The 22,535-nt window shown below is 48.7% G+C and overlaps 1 protein-coding gene across 15 annotated transcripts in view; it reads left to right on the forward strand.

The window, feature by feature from the left end:
• SYNGAP1 (synaptic Ras GTPase activating protein 1) overlaps positions 1–22,535 on the forward strand; it is a 389,983-nt gene that overhangs the window by 56,384 nt on the left and 311,064 nt on the right. Inside the window, exon 1 of one of the 15 annotated variants that reach the window (XM_073642009.1) lies at positions 21,138–21,227. The exons of the other annotated variants lie outside the window; for them this stretch is intronic. The gene's annotated coding sequence lies outside the window, so the exon portion shown is untranslated. Of the gene's footprint in view, positions 1–21,137; positions 21,228–22,535 lie in introns of those variants that run through there. 15 annotated transcript variants of the gene reach the window in all.

Here is a 22,535-nt window from a genome sequence, read left to right on the forward strand (position 1 = left end):
TCGGAAGGCAGACCGTCGGACCTCAGGCTAGCAAGCAGGAAAGCGGATGACAGGCAGGAATCAGGCAGGAGACTGGCAGGAGACTGGCAGGTAACTGGCAGGTAACTGGCAACGGGACCTGAGGGCTGAAGCAGAGTAGTGAACAGTGCAACAACATTGCTCGGGCACCTCCATTTTGGAGGAGGTGCCTTATATATGGAGGGATCCTCCGGCCATTGGCCGGGGACTCCTTAGGGCGACGCGCGCGGCCACTTTAAGAGAGGGGGAGCGCGCGCGCGCCCTAAGCACAGTGACCGGGGGAGAGCGGGCGCTGCAAGCAGAGCGGGAGGAAGCCGCCGGGCACGGAGCAGAGAGGTGAGGGGAACAGCGTCCCTGCCTAGCAGGAGGCAGGGACGCCGACGCTACAGTACCCCCCCCTTTAGGCCCCCCCTTTTTTAGGCCAGACAAAAATTTAGCAAGGATGAGAGGGGCATGGATGTTCTCCCAGGGCTCCCATGTTCTCTCCTCAGGACCAAACCCCTTCCAATCCACTAGAAAAAAGGTCTTTCCTCTTACCCTTTTGGTGGCCAGAATGTTCTCTACCTCAAACTCGTCTTCAGCAGAAACCGGAGCAGGAGGCGTACCTGTAGACTTGGAAAAGGAGTTAAGTACCACGGGTTTGAGAAGAGATACATGGAAGGAGTTAGGGATCCGTAAGTTGGCCGGGAGTTTCAATTTATAGGCCACCGGGTTGATCTGTTTGATAACCTCCAGTGGGCCGATGAACCGAGGCCCTAACTTATAGGAAGGAATCTTGAGCTGGACATATTTGGATGAGAGCCAGACTTTATCTCCGGGACGAAATTGTGGGGAATCCAGGTGTTTTTTGTCGGCGTGTCTCTTCATCCGCTCAGACGACTGAAGGAGTGCGGATCGGGTACTCTCCCAAATGGAGGAAAATTTGCTAACGAGAGATTCCGCAGCCGGGTTGTCCACAGAGGTGGAGACAGGAAAAGGGATCCGAGGATGCTGACCAAAGACTACAAAAAACGGGGATTTAGAAGAAGATTCGCTCTCGTGATTGTTGTAAGAGAACTCGGCCCATGGTAGGAGATCCACCCAGTCTGAATGGTGGGCATTAACGAAGTGCCGGAGGTAACTGGTCAAATTCTGATTGATCCGCTCCACTTGACCATTGGACTGTGGGTGGTAAGCGAAGGAGAAGTCCGGTATGAACAGGCGGTAATAGTTGGCGAAGCCCAGGAATCGCTGAATAGCCTTCAACCCCTCTGGTCGGGGCCACTTCTGGATGGCAGACAGTTTCTCAGGATCCATTTGTAGACCTGTCTGAGAGATTATGTAGCCCAGAAATGGAAGAGAGGTCTGCTCAAAGATGCACTTCTCATATTTAGCGTAGAGGTGGTTCTGCCTGAGCCTGAGCAGGACCTGACGAACGTCCCTACGGTGAGTAGGAAGATCCGGAGAGAAGACCAAGATATCGTCCAGGTACACCACCACGCAGGAGTAGAGAAGATCACGGAAAATGTCATTGACCAACTCTTGAAAGACGGCAGGAGCGTTACAGAGACCGAAGGGCATCACAAGGTACTCATAGTGGCCGTCCCGGGTATTGAATGCCGTCTTCCACTCATCCCCCTGACGGATACGGACCAGGTTATACGCCCCACGGAGATCCAGTTTGGTGAAGATTCTAGCCCCCCTCAGACGGTCAAATAATTCAGGAATAAGCGTAAGGGGGTATTTATTCTTCACAGTAATCTGGTTTAGGCCTCTATAGTCTATACATGGACGGAGTGAGCCGTCCTTCTTTTTGACAAAGAAGAAGCCTGCTCCCACCGGGGAGGTAGATTTCCGGATAAATCCCCGGGCCAGGTTCTCCTCAATATATTCAGACATGGACCGGGTTTCAGCAGCGGACAAAGGGTAGATTCGCCCACGGGGAGGAGTAGAGCCGGGCATCAGGTCGATTGGGCAGTCGTATGGTCTATGAGGAGGTAAAGTCTCTGCCTCTTTTTTATTGAAGACATCCGCATAAGACCAATAGGGAACCGGAAGACCGGGCAGATTGGCTGGGGTAGGAGAAGGACGGGCAGGACGAACGGGAACTAGACAAGTCTTATGGCAGTCCTGTCCCCAGCGAAGGACCTCTCCGGTCTGCCAATCAAGCACGGGTGCATGTTTCTGGAGCCAAGGCAGGCCAAGCAATAGTGCGTGAGAGAGTCCAGGCAGAACATGAAAGGAGATGCTCTCAGAATGCAGCATTCCCACCTGTAGAGTCAGAGATTCGGTGATGAGTTGGATGGGATGTGGTAAGAGGCCCCCATCCACGGCGGCGACAGATAAAGGTACGGCCAGAGGTTTGGTGGGAATGTGGTATTTTTCTACCAGGGATTGAGACATGAGATTTCCAGCAGCTCCAGAGTCAAGTTGAGCCAGTTCAAAATAGCGGTTCTCTCCGCAGAAGATAGAAACAGACAGCATCAGGGATGGAGAGGGTTTACTTTTGTCTAGGGCGACCTCTCCGAGCGATCCTAGACACAGGCGTTTCCCGACCTCTCAGGACAGGAACGGATCCGGTGCTCCTTACTGCCACAGTAGAAACAGCTCCCCTCGGCACGACGTAAGTCTTGACGGGTCTTGACCATCTTGGTCTGGTCGACCTGTATAGGCTCAGGTGAGTGTGCCTGGAGAGTGACGGGTCTCTGAGAGGTAGGGACTAGACGTGGAATCCTCCTCTCACGGGTGACCTCCCTAGCGCTCTCCTGGAACCGGATGTCAATCCGGGTGGCAAGTGTAATCAAGTCGTCGAGAGTGGTAGGAATGTCCCGACCAGCGAGTTCATCTTTAATACGGCCAGACAGACCCTCCCAGAAGATGGACACCAGGGCGTCGTTATCCCAGGCCAGCTCCGAAGCAAGGGTACGGAACCGTATGGCATATTGGCCCACGGTGAGACTCCCTTGACGGAGGCGTAGCAGAGATGAGGCGGATGAGGTCCTCCGTCCGGGTTCGTCGAAGACCTTCCGGAAAGCCGTGAGAAAGGCTGGCAGGTCGGACACCAGAGGGTCTCCTCTCTCCCATAGAGGATTTAGCCAAGCCAGTGCCTCTCCCGTGAGATGGGACATGATGAAGGCTACTTTGGCCCGGTCGGAATTAAACTGGTGGGACTGGTGTTCAAAGTGCAGGGTGCACTGGTTAATGAAGCCCCGAGCTTGAGCGGAGTCGCCTCCGAAGCGAGGAGGTGCAGAAAGCCGGATTCCAGAGCAGGATACTATGGTATTGGTGGTTGCTGGTGGGGCAGTCAAAGTGTCCAGGCGAGTATTGACTTTCCGCAGGTGACCCAGGATGGACTCCTGTTGGGACCTCTGTCGGGACAGTTCATGACAAAGGTCCGAGAGCGAGGGAGCTTGGGTGCCACCGGGTTCCATGGCCCGAGCAAACTGTAACGGGTCTGGGAGGCGGAACCTCTGAGCAACTTATACAAGGGGGCAGTCCTTGTAAGGAAGCGGGTGGCGACCAGGGAAGACAGGCAGGCGGTCACAGCAGGTGACCGGGACAGTCTCTGGGTAAACGGGCAGGAGGTCACAGCAAGTGACCGGGACAGTCTCTGGGTAAACGGGCAGGAGGTCACAGCAAGTGACCGGGGCAGTCTCTGGGTAAACGGGCAAGAGGTCACGGCAAGTGACCGGGGCAGTCTCTGGGTAAACGGGCAGGAGGTCACGGCAAGTGACCGGGGCAGTCTCTGGGTAAACGGGCAGGTACGACTTGTGACGGCTGAGCCTCCAGGTAGGCTAGCAGGCAGATGGCAGATGAGTGCTCCCAGGTGAGCAGGCGAGAGTCTCAGGATAAGCAGGTGGTCACAGCATGTGACGGCGGAGCCTCCAGGTAGGCTAACAGGCAGGTAGCAGATGAGCGCTCCCAGGTGAGCGGGCAAGAGTCTCTGGACTGGCAGGTGGTCACAGCACGTGACGGCGGAGCCTCTAGGTAGGCTAACAGGCAGGTAGCAGATGAGCGCTCCCAGGTGAGCGGGCAAGAGTCTCTGGACTGGCAGGTGGTCACAGCACATGACGGCGGAGCCTCTAGGTAGGCTAACAGGCAGGTAGCAGATGAGCGCTCCCAGGTGAGCGGGCAAAAGTCTCTGGACTGGCAGGTGGTCACAGCACGTGACGGCGGAGCCTCTAGGTAGGCTAACAGGCAGGTAGCAGATGAGCGCTCCCAGGTGAGCGGGCAAAAGTCTCTGGACTGGCAGGTGGTCACAGCACGTGACGGCGGAGCCTCCAGGTAGGCTCTCAGGCAGGTAGCAGGTGAGCGCTCCCAGGTGAGCGGGCAAGCTGGTCCATAGACAGACTGACAGATGTCGGAAGGCAGACCGTCGGACCTCAGGCTAGCAAGCAGGAAAGCGGATGACAGGCAGGAATCAGGCAGTAGACTGGCAGGTAACTGGCAGGTAACTGGCAACGGGACCTGAGGGCTGAAGCACAGTAGTAAACAGTGCAACAACATTGCTCGGGCACCTCCATTTTGGAGGAGGTGCCTTATATATGGAGGGATCCTCCGGCCATTGGCCGGGGACTCCTTAGGGCGACGCGCGCGGCCCCTTTAAGAGAGGGGGAGCGCGCGCGCGCCCTAAGCACAGTGACCGGGGGAGAGCAGGCGCTGCAAGCAGAGCGGGAGGAAGCCGCCGGGCACGGAGCAGAGAGGTGAGGGGAACAGCGTCCCTGCCTAGCAGGAGGCAGGGACGCCGACGCTACACTCATTAGATGCTTCAGTACAATGGATAGGGGCAGAGTCTGTTCATTGCTGTTAATGTAGACGTTGATTTACTGAAACAACAGGAAAAGTATAAAAAACAAAACAAAAAAAAAACAAAAACAGTGGCCAGTGTGAAAATTGCAAGATTAATCATTTTAATTTTTAGTAAAGATTGGGATATAAGAAACAACACAACATTGACAAGGAAAAACTTAATTTAACACAAAAGCATGTTTCATACAAAAGGTCATTTCCTCATAACACGTTCCTTTTAAGGCGCCTTTTACGTATGTTGCTCATGGGTAAAGTATACGGCTTAGTTTGTGCAGCAGGCAATGCGTCCTCAACTACAAAAAGTTACATGAACCGAGGCCGAAAGGAAAGTCATATGTCATCCATCAGCCGCATAGGGGTCTATGGAAACATTCTTCATCTACATCGTTGGCATGTCCTGGAATATACGGCAGACGTACACTGCAGTCTGAACAAAGTCTTAGCTGTTTCTTCTGTTCCTGACATCGCCAGATCTGTCCTGTACTCTGCAGGTATTATCCTGACCTTTTTTTTTTTTTTTTTCCCTCTTGTTCTGACATCTTGAATCACCTTTGACTTCTGTTCTGGGGTTAACACCTTCTGTAAGTAGTTGGTAGCCCTGTTAGATTGATGACATTAAGCTGTTTGGTCTCCTCCACAAGCTCGCCCGACTCATTTTTATCCTATTATATTTGACAATTTGAGTTGTAGCAGACAACTCCTGGCTCTTCTCGATGGCAGGTCTCCATGTCCCTTGACAATATAAGGGATTCTTATGGACTCAGTGGCCATAAAATGTATTTGGTGATGACACCTGGAGCAAGTAACAGCAATGGACTATGTCTGGTGACCTCCTAGGCTGTGAATATTGAAGGGAATATCCATCTTCTCATTGTGTCATGGAGACTTCTCAAAAAATAAAATGAATGGTTCCTAAAAGAAATTGCCATTTAGACCTCACTGATTCCCAGAATAATGGTCCCAATTGGGTGGGGACAGTACTGGTTCCGAAAAATAAGGGGTAACCTGCTGGGGTTAGTACTCATACCCAGAATGAAGGGCCAGCGAGCCAGGACCACTGTTGACTGGGACCACTGTTAATTTCCATTTCATTTCATTTGGGACTTTAATTTATTCTTATAAAAAAGGGGCCACCTTGCCAGGACAATCACTAGTTCCAATAATGAAGGGTACTATCAATGATTCAATACATGATGGGCCACCTTCTGTGATTACCATTGATTCCCCCGCAATGACAAGACCACCTTACTGGTTCCGTCATTGATTCTCATATTGAAAGGACCATCCCTGATTCCCTAAATAAAGGGATCGCTTTAATATATACAGCGGCCCATTTAGTGTTCTTCCTGATACAGCACATGTACAGGTGGGCTGGGATGGGGGAACCTAAATAGTTTTGGGAGCTGTTCATTAGGTGAATTGAAGAGACTTCGCAGGTGTTGCAGAGCTGGCAGTTAGACGTATACATTATAATGAAAAGTACAAAGAACATGTTTCTGCTAATTAAGGCATATAAAAGCCGTGGCCACCAAAACAAGGGCGCTTCTGGGTGAAATTAGATTTGTAATATATACTAATAGCATTTCACTCGGGACTCATCGACAATGATAACTGGGGAACAGATATACAGTACAGACCAAAAGTTTGGACACACCTTCTCATTTAAAGATTTTCATGTATTTTCATGACTATGAAAATTGTACATTCACACTGAAGGCATCAAAACTATGAATTAACACATGTGGAATTATATACTTAACAAAAAAGTGTGAAACAACTGAAAATATGTCTTATATTCTAGGTTCTTCAGAGTAGCCACCTTTTGCTTTGATGACTGCTTTGCACACTCTTGGCATTCTCTTGATGAGCTTCAAGAGGTAGTCACCGAAAATGGTTTTCACTTCACAGGTGTGCCCTGTCAGGTTTAATAAGTGGGATTTCTTGCCTTATAAATGGGGTTGGGACCATCAGTTGTGTTGTGCAGAAGTCAGGTGGATACACAGCTGATAGTCCTACTGAATAGACTGTTAGCTGCTTTTTTCTTGCCATAATACAAATTCTAAGTAAAGAAAAACGAGTGGCCATCATTACTTTAAGAAATGAAGGTCAGTCAGTCCGAAAAATTGGGCAAACTTTGAAAGTGTCCCCAAGTGCAGTTGCAAAAACCATCAAGCGCTACACATGAGGACCGCCTCAGGAAAGTAAGACCAAGAGTCACCTCTGCTTCTGAGGATAAGTTTATCCGAGCCACCAGCCTCAGAAATCGCAGGTTAACTGCAGCTCAGATTAGAGACCAGGTCAATGCCACACAGAGTTCTAGCAGCAGACACATCTCTACAACAACTGTTAAGAGGAGACTTTGTGCAGCAGGTCTTCATGGTAAAATAGCTGCTAGGAAACCACTGCTAAGGACAGGCAACAAGCAGAAGAGACTTGTTTGGGTTAAAGAACACAAGGAATTGACATTAGACCAGTGGAAATCTGTACTTTGGTCTGATGAGTCCAAATTTGAGATCTTTGGTTCCAACCACCGTGTCTTTGTGTGACGCAGAAAAGGTGAACGGATGGACTCTACATGCCTGGTTCCCACTGTGAAGCATGGAGGAGGAGGTGTGATGGTGTGGGGGTGCTTTGCTGGTGACACTGTTGGGGATTTATTCAAAATTGAAGGCATACTGAACCAGCATGGCTACCACAGCATCTTGCAGCAGCATGCTATTCCATCCGGTTTGCGTTTAGTTGGACCATCATTTATTTTTCAACAGGACAATGACCCCAAACACACCTCCAGTCTGTGTAAGGGCTATTTGAACAAGAAGGAGAGTGATGGGGTGCTATGCCAGATGACCTGGCTTCCACAGTCACCAGACCTGAACCCAATCGAGATGGTTTGGGGTGAGCTGGACCGCAGAGTGAAGGCAAAAGGGCCAACAAGTGCTAAGCATCTCTGGGAACTCCTTCAAGATTGTTGGAAGACCATTTCCGGTGACTACTTCTTGAAGCTCATCAAGAGAATGCCAAGAGTGTGCAAAGCAGTCATCAAAGCAAAAGGTGGCTACTTTGAAGAACCTAGAATATAAGACATATTTTCAGTTGTTTCACACTTTTTTGTTAAGTATATAATTCCACATGTGTTAATTCATAGTTTTGATGCCTTCAGTGTGAATGTACAATTTTCATAGTCATGAAAATACAGAAAAATCTTTAAATGAGAAGGTGTGTCCAAACTTTTGGTCTGTACTGTATATACAGATTTTTTTTTTGGGTAGAAGAGAGAATATGTTTGTTTTAATTATATACACATTGGACAGCAAGAGAGATGTAATCATTGATGCGTTAACGTCGGCCGTGTCCGGAATTTCCAGCAGCAAATATCAAGTTCATTTTCTTTATAGTATACAGTAATTAGTGCGGACCCTGTGTCATGGTGAGATATCTCCATCATACACTGAATAAGCTTTATTCACATAGATCTGTATCTTGCATAACTGGTAATTCCCTAATGTAATGTTATTATCTGGATCTCACTATGAGCCAGCCGGTAGTAGTATTGTATCAGCCAGGCATGTAAAATAAAAAATAATAACATATTCACTGCTGAAATCATGCTCCAATCCCCATCCTCACTGTTGTTGCAATAAGGTGAAGGTGTTACCTACGTTCCCCCCCATGTATATTGTTGCAATGCATTATGAGGTTCGAATGATTAATAATCTGTATTGATAGTTTTACGTTGTGTTCTGCCCAGCCACAGATTGTTGATAGGGACAAGTAGAGTCAATGGTTTGGATTAGCCCAGAGTGGGAGGGGATGAAGTGAAGGGACAGAGATAGTTTCCTGTCAGGAAGGCTGATAGGAGCTAGCTTTGGTCTGATTATTCAGCAGAGCCGCATTAATTGGGTGTCCCTAAAGTGAGCGGAGACCGAGGCAACAGATAGTGTGATCCAGAGTTGAGACAAATAAAAGTGTTAGTAGGATTCTATGGAGACACGGTCTGGAGTAGGAAACCTAGTGGGACAGTACGTAGTTATCTGACAGTCAAATGACGAAGCAATGCTTAGAAAGAAAGCGGGATGAAGAGAGAGTGCCCTTAGTAGTTCCAAGGCATCAGCAAGCAGAGAAGCTAAGTAATGGCTATAGTGGTATGAGTAGCTCCCCTAAGGGTAAAAGGATAATGAAACCGCGGGTTAAACAATAGGACTCTCACTTATTGGTTAATGGTACTGTTGTTAGAGACTAGGGAAACTCCCAAAGTGCTGTGCTGGATGGTGAAGCTAGAGAGAGAGGCTAACGCAGAAAGAGTGAAGCGAAGTAAGGAAGGAACGGGAATGTGTATGAAAATGTCATATGTTCTAAGAGAAGCGTCCACAAAGTTTTGCACCCTCTATCCACTGTACATACTTTTCCCTGTGTTAATGTTCAGTAAAACACTGAGTGGTGGTCTCCCTCATTGAACTCTACAACATTTGGTCCTGGCCAGCCGAAGTCACTGGTATCATACTGTCTGCAAGGGCATGTCGCCCCTATAGCCAAAGTCAACACACCAAGCCAGGACCCACATGTTCATGTAGCATGCCGGGGCATGAAGTAAGAGTACCTCACCCATGGCTACTGCCCCGCACCACGTTTCACTTGGTGTAGTCTGCAGGATCGAGACTCGCAACTGGAAGAACAGAATATTACGGGGAACACTCATGTTACATGGAAGATGGCAACCATGATGTGGTCTAAGATTGCGGTTAGCGCAGTACGATGAGAAGGACCTGCCCATCGTTGGTGTAGAAGAAATGAAAGGGCATGAAGAACCGGTCCGCCTTCCAGAGCTTTTGCCTACCAAAGGTAATGTCTTACCAGGAAACACTAGTCCACAGTAGGAGGGTGAAGTGGAAGGAGAAGACACTCCCATTGAAGTATGACGTTGGAAAACGGTGGAGTTGTTAGCAAAACAGGATGGTGCACTGAAGGAAACCCCACCAGTGATGTAGAACACGCAGCGACGTGAAGGCCGACACCATTATTCTGCAGGAAGTCGAGTGAGCAGAACTGTGTAGCGATGGTGAGCGAAGTCCGAAGAGGTGACGGCTTGGGCAGGTCGGTCCCTTTTGTTTCTAGTGCAACCCAGGTGGAGCTGAGAAGCGCGATGGATGTCGAAGAAGAGGATAGCTACGGGGGAAAGATGTAAGCAGGCCTCACGCTTGGTGTACAGTCGGACGGTGGAAGAGGACGCGGCCGGCTGTGGCAATTGATGGAGCTGGTGGAGCAGGAAAAGGAAGACGACACGATGGAGGGGGTGATTGCCTGACTGACGGAATGCTTGTGTCACGTGGGAGATCATCACCGTGGGCAGTATCCTCCTCCATCAGGGACTGCGGTGGGGGCAGAAGAGCCCAAGTCCTGCAGCATGAAGGAGAGGTAAGGACAGGTGGTCTCTTCCGAAGAAGGCCCCAGTGTCGCTTGGAGGAGAACTAGTTGCAGGACTGGAGCTGGAAGTTTGACGTCTCAACTCGGCTTGGTTTGCTGCCCGCGGGAGGGCCAAGCGACTCATAGCCTTGCAAGTCTAAGTACTAGTAGGTCCCCCAACCCCTACCATGCCTGCCTCTATCCCTGCGAAGGTGGCGAATACTGCGCAATGGATCTCGGAGGTGATAGGAGTCAAGAAAGGAGTGGGTGAAAGGCCAGTTGGATGGTTCAGAGGGAGAATGCCTGGTCCAGCAGATGATGCAGGAAGTGGTGTTGTCCTTTGATAGAGAGTGGGGAAATGTTTTTAGCAGGAGAAACGTACATGAATTCCTGCTATGTCCAGCGTGGTCCTAATCCCTCTTGCCTGCAGAGCTCAGAGCCAATGGAGTGGGTAAAGTTTTGAAGAGGGATGGCCCACAGGGGTGGTACACGGTGGCCATCTCACGACCGAAGATGGGGCCAGGTGCAGAAGGAGAGCCGACGGCAGTACAACCCAGAGTAAAGGCTGCGGAGGAGCCTATTAAAAAGGCCCTAATGCCCCCGTGCTCAGGAGCCCACATGGAGGATGTAGTTGAGGAGACAACCCGAAGTCTCTACAATTCTAGTGAGTTGAGTGTCACAAAAGGAGTGCCCTCAGGACTGCCAGTGACAGTAACAAGTCTAGCTGCTGTATACGTGGCCAAAGGTTCCCATTCGGCCATGTATGTGCGGGAGGCGGGAATGAAGAAGACTTGGGTATGAGGGAGCCCGGGTAAAAGTTAAACTCGAATGGGTCGGAGGCTGGAGAGGTTCACGTTGTACACTTCTTGTATTTGGAACAGTTTAAGGTTTCAGAACAGCCAGAAATCCAAATATCCGGGACTCCCATAGCTTGCTAGCAGAGGACAGCTGAATTCATTGTTCCCCCTCCCCAGTTTTGTTGCACTCGTTGCACTTTCCCCTGCTGGATTGAAAGGCGTTGAAGTGGCTGCAGGGTCCTACACCTTCAATTAAAGACTGAGCCCAATCCAGGATTAATGTTGCCTATAATGGACTGTGCCCTTGACATTTGGGCTACCTTCAAAGGAATGGACTTTGCTGTGTGTTTGTTCCAGAACCCTTACCAAGAAGGGCCAGATCAACCTTATGGACAGGTGCCGGTTTAAAAAGACATTGTTTATTGTTGTTCCGGGGTCCTTACCGAGAAGGACCGTGTCGGCATTACTGTATGACAGGAAGAGTGTCACAGGAGTGTGATGGTGAGACTGTTTGGTGTCTTTCAGGTTCCGGATAACCGAGGACTGCCATTGTTAAAAGAAAAGAGAAATGTAAGAAGGTGGAGGTGTTGCCTCCGTTTTCCCCCTAGAAGACGTATACTTTTACAATGCATTTTGACGTTTGAATGATTAATAATCTGTATTGATAGTGATAAGTTGTGTTCTGTCCAGCCACAGATAGTTGATAGGGACAGGTAGAGTTAATGGCTAGGGCTAGTAGCCCCCCTTAAGGGAAAAGGGCTCTGAACCGTGGGTTGAATAATAGGACTGTCGCTTACTGGTAAGTGGTGCTGTTCTTGGAGACTACAGAAGCTCTCGAAGTGCTGCGCTGGATGGTGGTGAAGCTGGAGAGAGAGGCTAACAGACAGAGAGCGAGGAACGAGCTCAGGAAGGAACAGAATGTGTATGAAAATGTCATATGTAGTGATGAGCGAGTATGTTCGGTTAACCCTTTCTGCGAGTATGCTCGGGTGAGTACCAATAATCTTCAGCATACTCGGTGATATGTTTAAATCACTCCCGTGTGCATGATTTGCAACTGTTTGACAGCTTTAATACATGTGAAGAATGAACAAGCATTCCTCACATGTATTAAAGCTGTCAAACAGTCGCAAATCTTGCACATGGGAGTGATTTAAACATATCACCGAGTACACTGAAGATACTCGGTACTCGCCAAAAGGGTTAACCGAACATACTCGCTCATCACTAGTCATATGTTCTAAAAGAAACATCCACAAAGTTTTGCACACGCTATCCACTGTACATACTTCTCCCTACGTTATTGTTCAGTAAAAGACAGTTTATTTTTGAGTTGTGGTCTCCCTCATTGAACTCTACAACATCTGGTCTTGGCCAGCCGAAGTCACCGGCATCATGTGGTCTACAAGGGCATAGTGCCCTCATAGCCAAAGTCCACACACCCAGCCAGGACCCCCATTTTCATGTAGCGTGCCGGGGCATGAAGCACGAGTACCTCACCCAAGGCTACCGCCTCGCGCCACATTACACTGGTCCTTGGCAATGACAATGCAACTCTATATGTCACTAAGGCCTAGTCTATACTCAGACCCAATTAGCTAAGGTGAAAAGGTCTGGGACCAAACCAGAATTTTGATTGTTAACTGTTTTTCATAAATTTTTCATCTTTTTCCTTATTTTTCGTAATAAAAATATTTGTATTATTTTTATTCTAATTAGTGGGGTCCCAGTAACCAGACCCCTACGAATCTAAAAGTTAACACCAATTCTAACTTCTTCCACTGAATACTACTTCAATTTCTGAAATCCACTGTCAAGATTTGTGATTTCCACAACAAAGTGGGCATGGCGTTTTCAAAGTCCTTCCCAGAGTATTGCACTGTAAATTGTTGTGAATTTTTAATGGAAAATGTGTACAGAACATCTCCAATCTTTTTTTCTGTATACACCTATGTTGATACCTTTCAGCTGGTTTTCATTCCCTTTTAAAGGGGTTGTCTAAAATGCCCAATGTTTTACTGTTTGTGTCAGGATATACTCCATCTGTCTACTTTGGTGTAATGTCTCCTGCGTGTGTGGATATATCGATATGTCTCCTTTCTATGTGTGGATATACCCAGTGTGTCTCCTGTGTGTGGATATATCTGGCGTCTCTCCTGTGTGTGTTGATATACCAGTATGTCTCCTGGGTGTGTGGATATATCCAGTGTGTCTCCTGTGTGTGTGTGGATACATCTGATGTGTCTCTTGAGTGTGTGGCTATACCTGGTGTGTCTCGTGTGTGTGTGTGTGTGTGTGGGTATATCTGGTGTGTCTCCTGTTTGTGTGGACATATCTGGTGCGCCTCCTGTTTGTGTGAACATATCTGGTGTGTCTCCTGTGTGCATGGATATATCTGATGTGTCTCCCTGTGTGTGTGTATATCTGGTGTGTCTCCTTTGTGTGTGGATATATCCGGTGTGTCTCCTGTGTGTGTGGATGTATCCGGTGTGTCTCCTGGATGTGTGGATATAGCTGGTCTGTCTCCTGTGTGTGTGGATATATCTGATGTGACTCCTGTGTGTGTGGATATATCTTGTGTGTCTCCTGTTTGTGTGGACATATCTGGTGTGTGTCCTGTGTGTGTGTGGATATATCTGGTGCGTCTCCTGTGTGTGTGGATATATCAGGTGTGTCTCCTGTTTGTGTGGACATATCTGGTGTGTGCCCTGTGTGTGTGTGGATATATCTGGTGCGTCTCCTGTGTGTGTGTGGATATATATGGTGTGTCTCCTGTGTGTGTGCATATCTGGTGCGTCTCCTGTGTGTATGTGGATATATCCGGTATGTCTCCTGTGTGTGTGGTGTGGAAAGACAAATTGCTCGGCCACTTCCTGAAGTAGACTCAGGAACCCGGGTTTTCTCTGCTGGCTTTATTAAACGGCAAAAGCCCTGCACTCCAACGAAATAAACACAGCCTTACTGGCAAAACGACAAAACAAAAGAATAAACGATAGCAGAGTCCATATGCGTATGGGATTTGCCCACACAGGTTGTAGTCCCAGCCTTCAGCTTTGTCCTGACCTCCTGATCCTCTCCCAGTCTGGAGACCTTGCCTCTCCAAACCACAACAGAGAAAAAAAATCAGGATTCACCATTTAAACGTTGCTCAGCCACACCCTGAGGTGGAGGTATGGGGAATGACGTCCCTCACGTCTCTATGTCATTCCCATAAAACCAAACCCTTTAAAAGAGTTAACCCCCAGCATATAACATGCTGGCAGAAAGTTTATTGGTTTCAGTTCACACAGGCTAGCAACCTGCGTGACACATACCTCCCCTCATATATCATACCAGTGACTCTGTCACATATTACCCCCCTCTGCCCAAAGTCGGGGGTTTGGGCATCCTCCAATACCAGACAGGGAATTCTAGAAAGGGCATCAGTGTTTCCGTGTAACTTCCCGGGCCTATGCTCTACATGAAAGTTGAAGTCCTGAAGAGCTAGGAACCATCCTGTTACCCTGGCATTTTTACCCCTCTTTTCCATCAACCATCTCAATGGGGCATGGTCTGACACCAACTTAAACTTCCGGCCTGGTAGGTAATATTTTAGTGTATCTACGGCCCACTTTATGGCTAAACACTCCTTTTCTACTATTGCGTAGTTTTTCTCGCAGGCAGACATCTTCTGGCTCAGATAGAGAATGGGGGATGTTCTTCCCCATTTATCTCTTGAGAGATTATGGCTCCTAGACCAACCTCTGAAGCGTCTGTCTGGACCATGAACTCTTTCTTAAAGTCTGGTGCGACCAGGACCGGCTGTTTACACAGTGTTGACTTCAACAGTTGAAATGCGGTCTCTGTTTCCTTCGTCCACTTCACCACCATGGTTGACCTGGTACCTTTTAGGAGATCCGTCAGTGGTGCGGCCATCATGGCAAAATTTGGGATAAACCGCCGGTAATATCCTACCATTCCCAGGAATGCTCTCACTTGCTTCTTGGCGAACGGTTGTGGCCAGGTCTGGATTGCCTCCACTTTATTAATTTGCAGCTTTATTTCGCCTCTCCTGATGACATAGCCCAAGTACTTGGCCTCCTCTTTTCCAACGGTGCATTTTTTCGGATTTATTGTAAATCCCGCCTTCCTTAAAGCATCCAGAACGGCCTGTAATTTAGGTAGATGACTAGCCCAGTGTGGGCTAAAGACTACAATGTCGTCAACGTAGGCTGCGGCATACTTCTTATGTGGGGCTAGGATCCAACCCATAGCCCTCTGGAAGGTGGCTGGGGCCCCCTGTAGCCCGAATGGCATCCGAGTGTATTGAAAGCAACCATCCGGTGACGAGAAAGACGTCTTCTCCTTGGCCGTCTGGGACATGGGGATCTGCCAATAGCCCTTCGTCAGGTCAAGAGTGGTGATGTATCTCGCCGGTTCAAGCCTCTCGATTGTCGACGCGGAGCATCGGGTACACGTCACACTTGGACATCTCATTCAGACAGTGGTAGTCATTACAATACCTCCACTCTCCTTTGGGTTTTGGCATGATGACTATTGGGCTCGACCACCCACTCTTTTACTCCTCTATCACACTGAGGTCTAACATCCTCTTCACCTCGGCCGAGATCACCTCCCGGCCTGCTTACGGAATCGGATACGGCTTCAGATTCACTCTTACATGTGATTCTGTTAGCAAGTCATGCTCTACCACCTGAGTATTCCCCGACAACTCTGAGAACAGCTCCCGATGCCGCTGTAGTAGTTCTCGACACTGTTGCTTCTGGGCTGATGATAGTCTCTGCTATAGTGACCTCTTCCACCTTGCCTTCAGGAGAGGCTCCCAGGCAAGGAGTTTCTGCAGGTTCCCGGTCCCCCCATGGCTTGATTAAGTTCATATAGTATACTTGGTGCGGCTTGCCGGGCTGGTGGACTTGGTAGTTCACTTCACTGAGCTTCTCCACCACCTCATACGGGCCTTGCCACTTGGCGAGGAACTTACTTTCGACAGTGGGAATGAGAACCAGAACGCGATCCCCAGGCTGGAACTGTCTCAGCCTTGCCGACCGGTTATACACCCTCGCCTGGGCTTCCTGCGCTTGGAGGAGATGTTCCTTTGTGATGGCCATCACTTTCGCCATTCTCACCTGTAACTGTGCAACATGTTTGATTATGCTCCGGTGGGGAGTGACCTCGGCCTCCCAGGTTTCCTTGGCGATGTCTAGGAGACCCCTTGGATGCTGGCCATATAGAAGCTCGAACGGAGAGAAGCCAGTGGACGCTTGGGGAACTTCTCTGACAGAGAAAAGTAGAAACGGAAGCAGGTAGTCCCAGTCTTGACCATCCTTCTCGACGACCTTTTTGAGCATTGCTTTTGGGGTCTTATTAAAGCGCTCCACCAGGCCATCGGTCTGCGGATGGTAAACGGCGGTACGCAGCTGGGTAATCTGAAGCACTTTATACAGCTCCTTCATCACCTTGCTCATGAATGGGGTTCCTTGGTCCGTCAGGATTTCCTTCGGCAGGCCGGTCCTGGCAAAGATATGGGCAAGTTCCCGGACTATGCTCCTACTGGACGAGTTCCTTAAGGGTACCGCTTTGGGGTACCGGGTCGCATAGTGCATGATGACCAAGATGTATTGATGGCCCCGGGCCGATTTAACTAAGGGACCCACAAGGTCCATGGCAATCCTCTCAAAGGGAACTTCTATCCCAGGTAGTGGAACTAAAGGACTAGGGAAGTGGGAGGTGGGCACGGTTATCTGGCAGGTGGGGCAGGACCTTTTTATAGTTTAAGATCTCCTGGTAACATCCTGGCCAATAAAACCTCCTCACTATTCTCTCCTGAGATTTTTCAACCCCTAGGTCTTCCCCCAGAATATGTGAGTGGGCCATGTCTAATACCCTCCGACGGTATGGCCCTGGAACTAACAGCTGTTCCACTACCTCTTCACCTTTCAGTTTGGGTACCCAGTATAATAGCTCCCACTGAACTGCAAATTGTGGGTACCTGGTGTCCGCCCCCGACTCTTGGGCAACACCATTACAAACCGTAACATTGTCCCACTCCCCTTTCAAGGTCAAGTCCCGAACTTGAGCTTCCCCAAAGTTCTCTCCGGGCACCTCTAATTCAGGGAGGTCAGCCTCCTCAGTCACAGTCTCGTCCTCGTCACCGACAAGGATACACAGTCGAAACTCATCCACTTCCGATGTCGACTGAGGTATTTCTCTAGGGTCCTGGCTTTTGTCCCCGTGACTGAGTCTGGATCGCTTCCCCCACAAATCCCAGAACAAGGGAAAATCGCGCCTCAATATGACAGGATGTATCAAGTCCTTAACCACCCCGACCTCGTGAGATTGGGTGCCACAGTCTGTTCCGACTGTCACTCTGGCCACCGGGTAGTTCTTGGCATTCCCATGTATGCAGCGGATGCCCACAGATCTGGCGGGGATTAGCTGGTGGGGAAGGGTGGCACTAATCAAGGTCACCAGACTCCCGGAGTCCAAGAGCCCCAGGACCATCACTCCATTAACAGACACGACACACGCCAGCGACCCTTCGCTGGGTCGATCGTCCATATTGCAAGCTGGGTAAGCATAGTATGAACATCGTCTGCCTAGGCTGCAGTCCATTGGCTCAGCTGACGTATGACACTGGGCGGCTACGTGTCCCGGATTGCGACATCGCCAACATATCACATCCTTCACAACAGTCCTTGCAGCCCCTTGAGTGGAAGTGGAACGCCCCTCAGTTGTGGCTCTGAACCCCTTCCGTGGTGAACCCACCCCCTATTGGGTACTCCAGTAAGGGGAGGTGGCTATGTCGTGTTTCCCCAGGGATTTTTCGACCACTTGGTATCTCTCTACCAGACCTACAAGGTCGCCATGGTCAACCCAGGTCTGCACCAGCCTCAGTAGGGAATGGATGAACCATGAGCCATTTCTGTACAAGATGTAAGTCAAACATCTGTGAGCGTGGAGGTCTGTTGCCAGCATACGCCCAGTGGTGGACCCTTTGTGCTCTGACAGACATAGTCATTCCTGAGCGTGCCAATATTTTGTTTTTTAATTTGGCGTATTCCTTTGCATCCTGTAAAGTCAGATCGTAATAAGCCTTCTGCGGCTCCCCAGTCAAATATGGCGCCAGAACCTCCCCCACTGCTCCAGCGGCAATTTATCTTGTTCGGCCACCCTCTCAAAACCAATCAGTAATGCCTCAACATCATCCCCCTGACGTATGCGTCATCACTTGGACTTGTCGGAGCCATTGCCTTGCCACAGATCGCCTCTGCAAGTAACTCGATCTGCTGTTGGCGATGCTGATCCTGTTGCTGCTGTTTCTGGAGCTGAACCTGTTGTATCAGCATCTTAGTGGTCTCTTGTTGCTGCTGTAGCTGCACACGTGCTGCTGCATGCTCTGCTGGCTCTGCAAGTGCTCTGCTGGCTCTGCAAGTGCTGCTGCTGCAGCAGGTGCTTAATTAGCTCTTCCATGTTGCCGGATGTCTCCTGCTGACTGGCAGCCTTCACCCAAGACATCCACCGGTCTCTGTAGCAGGTACACATGTTCCTGGATCTTGCCCGCATTCTCAACCAACTGTGGTAAGACGACTCGCTTGGCCGCTTCCGGAAGTAAACTCAGGAACCCGGGTTTTCTCTGCAGGCTTTATTAAACGGCATAAAGCCCTGCACTCCAACAAAATAAACACAGCCTTACTGGCAAAACGACAAAACAAAAGAATAAACGATAGCAGAGTCCATATGCGTATGGGATTTGCCCACACAGGTTGTAGTCCCAGCCTTCAGCTCTGTCCTGAGCTGAAGCTTTCCCAGTCTGGAGACCTTGCCTCTCCAAACCACAACAGAGAAAAAAACAGGACTGAACATTTAAACGTTACTCAGCCACACCCTGAGGTATGGGGAATCACTTCCCTCACATCTCTATATCATTCCCATAAAACCAAACCCTTTAAAAGAGTTAACCCCCAGCATATAACGTGCTGGCAGAAAGTTTATTGGTTTCAGTTCACACAGGCTAGCAACCTGCATGACACATACCTCCCCTCATATATCATACCATTGACTCTGTCAAAGTGGATATATCCGATGTGTCTCCTGTGTGTGTTAATATATCTGGTGCGTTTCTTGTGTGTGTGTGGATATATTTGGTGTGTCACCTGTGTGTGTGGACATAACTGGTGTGTGTCCTGTGTGTGTGAACATATCTGGTGTGTCTCCTGTGTGTGTGAACATATCTGGTGTGTCTCCTGTGTGTGTGAACATATCTGGTGTGTGTCCTGTGTGTGTGGACATATCTGGTGGTGTGTCCTGTGTGTGTGGACATATCTGGTGTGTGTCCTGTGTGTATGTGGATATATCTGGTGTGTGTCCTGTGTGTATGTGGACATATCTGTTGTGTCTCCTGTGTGTGTGGATATATCTGGTGCGTCTCCTGTGTGTGTGTGTGGATATATCTGGTGGTGTGTCCTGTGTGTATGTGGACATATCTGTTGTGTCTCCTGTGTGTGTGTGGATATATCTGTTGTGTCTCCTGTGTGTGTGTGGATATATCTGGTGTGTGTCCTGTGTGTGTGTGGATATATCTGGTGGTGTGTCCTGTGTGTATGTGGACATATCTGTTGTGTCTCCTGTGTGTGTGTGTGTGGATATATCTGGTGTGTCTCCTGTGTGTATGTGGACATATCTGTTGTGTCTCCTGTGTGTGTGTGGACATATCTGTTGTGTCTCCTGTGTGTGTGTGGATATATCTGGTGTGTGTCCTGTGTGTGTGTGGATATATCTGGTGGTATGTCCTGTGTGTATGTGGACATATCTGGTGTGTCTCCTGTGTGTATGTGGACATATCTGTTGTGTCTCCTGTGTGTGTGTGGATATATCTGTTGTGTCTCCTGTGTGTGTGTGGATATATCTGGTGTGTGTCCTGTGTGTGTGTGGATATATCTGGTGTGTGTCCTGTGTGTATGTGGATATATCTGGTGGTGTGTCCTGTGTGTATGTGGACATATCTGTTGTGTCTCCTGTGTGTGTGTGTGTGGATATATCTGTTGTGTCTCGTGTGTGTGTGGATATATCTGGTGTGTCTCCTGTTTGTGTGGATATATCTGGTGTGTGTCCTGTGTGTGTGTGTGGATATATCTGGTGTGTGTCCTGTGTGTGTGTGGATATATCTGGTGTGTGTCCTGTGTGTATGTGGATATATCTGGTGGTGTGTCCTGTGTGTATGTGGACATATCTGTTGTGTCTCCTGTGTGTGTGTGGATATATCTGGTGTGTCTCCTGTGTGTGTGTGGATATATCTGGTGTGTCTCCTGTGTGTGTGTGTGTGGATATTCTGGTGGTGTGTGTCCTGTGTGTGTGTGGATATATCTGGTGTGTGTCCTGTGTGTATGTGGATATATCTGGTGGTGTGTCCTGTGTGTATGTGGACATATCTGTTGTGTCTCCTGTGTGTGTGTGGACATATCTGTTGTGTCTCCTGTGTGTGTGTGGATATATCTGGTGTGTGTCCTGTGTGTATGTGGATATATCTGGTGGTGTGTCCTGTGTGTATGTGGATATATATGGTGGTGTGTCCTGTGTGTATGTGGATATATCTGGTGGTGTGTCCTGTGTGTATGTGGACATATCTGGTGTGTCTCCTGTGTGTGTGTGGATATATCTGGTGTGTGTCCTGTGTGTATGTGGATATATCTGGTGGTGTGTCCTGTGTGTATGTGGATATATATGGTGGTGTGTCCTGTGTGTATGTGGATATATATGGTGGTGTGTCCTGTGTGTATGTGGATATATCTGGTGGTGTGTCCTGTGTGTGTGTGGATATATCTGGTGTGTCTCCTGTGTGTGTGTGTGTGTGTGTGTGTGTGTGTGTGTGTGTGTGTGGATATATCTGGTGTGTCTCCTGTGCGTGTGGATATACCCGGTGTGTCTTTTGAGAGTCTGTGAATATACCGGTGTGTCTCCTGTGTATCTGATTATACCCCGTGTCTCCTGTGTGTCCCGGTATCATCCACGCTGTACGTGTGTGCTACAGGAAGCAGCAGGCCCATACATGGCAGTGTGTGTGTCATTGTGTGTCTGTGTGTGGTTGGTTGTGTCAGTGCTGCTGGTTGCTAGGTAACTGTCGCTGCTTTAATTCCTATATTTAGGGGTTTTCAGAATAAGGTTGAAGTTTTTATCACACGACGGTCTCTTACAATGCAGAATGAGCGCTCTCTCAGGGTGACAAGGGTGAGACGCCCCTGTATGTCTCCGTACATCCTGCTGTCTCTCTCACCCCAGTATGTCTCTGTATTAACTCCAGATGTGTTGATTTTGAGCTCTTTGTATGATATTTTAACCCCCTGTTTTCTGTCTGTCCCGATCCATCCCCTCCAGCAGCCCTCTCACCCCCATCCGTCTGTTATCATTTACCTTCCCTCTTTCTCTTTTCCTCCTCTCTACCCCCTCATATCTCCCCATCTTCCCACACTTTCTCCTTCCTTCTCCCCCTCCTTCCCTTCTTTGCCATCTCGCCTCTCGATTCCTCTTTCTTATCCTGTTTGCTTCTCTCTTCCTATATACACATAGGCGCACACGTATGATATATATGTTCAGCCACACGGAAACGCAAATGCCTGTCTTAACCCTGTCCTCTCTGTATGATCCATCTGAAATACTGTACATACATGTCGATGTGTCCATGATGCTTATATTATCTATCTATCTATCTATCTATCTATCTATCTATCTATCTATCTATCTATCTATCTATCTATCTATATCTCCATCCCATGCACATGTAGACAGAATATCTGGACACAAGACTAAGATTTAGATCCACGCTGCTCACATTTCACATCGGGCTTCCTTATGCAATTGTATGTTCCTCCGTCTTATAATAAACTCTCGTTGTGATATAACCATTTCTGGTCTGTGTCCTCCGATTCTCTCCGCTTACATGTCCGGTGTCGTACGCCGTTAACGGTCCACATATGGTTGGTCTCCTTCTGTATTCTCGTCTTTGGTCACCATGTGTACGGTGTCAGCCTACGTTCCCTTCTGTTGATCAGCATGCTTCTGTGGTTTTCGGCATTGTATTTCCCTGGCAGCCAAAATAAATGTAGACGGGTGCTTGGCTATTTTGGAGGTATTGTGTAACATGAGGCTAGGGTGGTACCAGTGTGTAGCCTATGTCATGGTGTGCTCCCGGCTAATGACTGTCTGGTGTCCAGCACCACGCTGCATTGACCATGGTCTGGCACACTAGGCCTGTGTCTATAGACCGCTGTAGGGAGGGTTCGCGTATGAAAGGTGACATTAACCTAAGGATACGCTATATTTATATATACAGCATGTTACTTCTGCACAGCGCTGTGAGAGAGGAGGAGGAGGACACCCACAGAGGGACAACTATAAGACTGCAGAGGGCGACAGATGGAAGTGGATTGCAATATTCTGCTTTACTGCCATCAGACAATTTCCTACTGTTTCAGTCATGTCTTTATGTTAACCATATTTTAGGAGATTTTAATTTTTTTTTTTACTTTTTACTATCTT

This window comes from Phyllobates terribilis, unplaced genomic scaffold (assembly GCF_046119375.1).
Source record: "Phyllobates terribilis strain yellow unplaced genomic scaffold, ASM4611937v1 Scaffold_7__3_contigs__length_470593459, whole genome shotgun sequence".
Lineage (NCBI taxonomy): Eukaryota > Metazoa > Chordata > Amphibia > Anura > Dendrobatidae > Phyllobates > Phyllobates terribilis.